Source organism: Aplysia californica, unplaced genomic scaffold, assembly GCF_000002075.1.
Source record: "Aplysia californica isolate F4 #8 unplaced genomic scaffold, AplCal3.0 scaffold00251, whole genome shotgun sequence".
Classification (NCBI taxonomy): Eukaryota; Metazoa; Mollusca; class Gastropoda; order Aplysiida; family Aplysiidae; genus Aplysia; species Aplysia californica.
In genome coordinates, this window is record NW_004797521.1 from 491596 (window position 1) to 493761 (window position 2166).

Here is a 2166-nt window from a genome sequence, read left to right on the forward strand (position 1 = left end):
TAGGCTTTGAAAGTGATAGCACCTCCTCCTCCTCCTCCTCTTCATCATCATCATCATCATCATCAGGTTAAAAAGCTAGTTAGACCTATACCAACTCAAAACATTAGCTGTAGTTTGGCACCTGTGAACTCATCACCAAAGTGGCGTAGATGTCCAGCTGTGACGGTAAGCTTGCGTCCTCGTAAGGTTAACATAGAACGGACGGAACGGTCTTTGTGGTCTCCAAGGCTTTAACATAGTTATTGCAGCAAATACAGCGAGCAGGACCACACTTAACAGCCTTTGTCATGTGTTTGGAATGCAGGAGAATGGGTGACGGGAGCAGGTTTGGGGCGGGGGAAAGGGGGTGGGGTGGGAAGGGGGAGGAGAGGAGTAAAAATAGAAAAACAGTTTAATATAATGATTGGGTTGGTGATTTTTTCAATTTTTAAACTGGGGAGGGGGTTATAAACTTTAACATTCTAGAAAACTCAAGGACAAATTCACGTTGACCCACTCATTTATCTGTATTACGATGGCCGTTATATCTGGTTTTACCTGGCTCCAGAATTACGTATTGACTTGAAAGAGGCGTAAAACCTGTCACACTTTACTCCAGGTACAATTCATACTGCTGTTCATGAACTGGGCAGCAAAGGAAGAAGTTACAGAACTCCTAAAAAAAGAAGACTACGTGAATGAAGAATAAGATTAGAATTTATTTGTTCACGTGATCACATAATTATGCATCTATTGGATGCGACAAGTTAATGTTCGCTAGGACTAAGACTTCTCAGCATAACACCAGTACGGCATCGTTTTAGTTTTAGTAAGTGTTTTACAGCACTTGCAACAAAATAAGGTCATTTAAATGCCGAAGATTAGAGGTGTTACAAGAGAGTAACAAACATAAAAAAGAAGGAAGGGAGATAAAGACGATAGAATTTTGGTAGGAAAGAAGGAGAAAACCATACCAGAGCACCCGCCAACCACCCGCAGCACGGCATCCATGCCGAATTTTTAATTGATCTGATTAAAACAAATTCATATTGCGTAGACATCTTTTATCATAAATTGTTTCCTCTGGAGGGAAAGTAAACTTTAGTTTTCCGTTCGGAACTTACTTGACCTGGTTCGTACATCCGGAATCTCCACTCTCTTTTGACCCAAGTGAATCGCCGTGACGCCACGCGCTAAATTGACTTATTTCAAAGAATCGGCGATCATAATTGGTCGCTTTTAAGCACAAGGGGGCTATCCCGAAAAGTGCTGTTTTGAGAAAATCGAAAGTAAAGTTTTTGCCCCTTGTTCAGTTTCTTTAAGAGACAAGGAGAGTTTTCTCTAAAGCCAAACACATACACACACCAACTAAACCAGACTTCTCCTATAGGTAGGGCAATGCCCACTTTTGGTGAAGGTCAAGATTTCTGGAAACCCCTGAAATCTGGGTTAGCCTGCTTGTCCTAAAAAACGATCAATTTACTTTTTGCATTACACCCCCACCCCATTCTAGATTATTATCCCCCCCCATTTCCGTGTTACGTCAAACTGGGTCAAACTACTACTTTCTGTTGCTATCCGCTTGTGTGGAGAGTTGGTCTCAGTATCCATTGTCCTAAAGTCCACAGTTGCTTTTAAAAGCCATAATAACTCAAAAAAACTTGAATGAAATATTAGAATTGGTATTTTTATCACCATCAGCGTCTGTGGTGTAACAATACCCTCCCCCCTTTTCCCCCGCCGCCGAACACAGAAGACGTGAGTTTGAATCCCGTAAAGACAAGGTATTTTATCGAGTATGTTCGTCGTCTGTCTGCTAAAAAAGAGAGTATCCCTCTCAGCACGATTTGCCTATGACAAGTGAAATAGAAGAAACCCGCCTCCTTATATCTAAATAGCACCGATGTAGGCGTAAAATATATACACTTTACAATTGAAATGTTAATTATAAGAGAATTAACAATGCCTGGATTCAACAGAATGGGTTCACGAACTGTTAACACTCTTGAAACATAATTCTTAGCTGAGAAACTCTTCAACAGAAGGTCAAACCCTAGTCATCAATTCTGTCATTTGGAATCATATTGTTTTAGTAAGGTTTTACGGCGCTCGTAACTGCATAAGGTCATGCATAAGGTCATATGAGCGCCAAGGGGTGGGTGTCAACAGAGAAGTCCAAACAGGGAA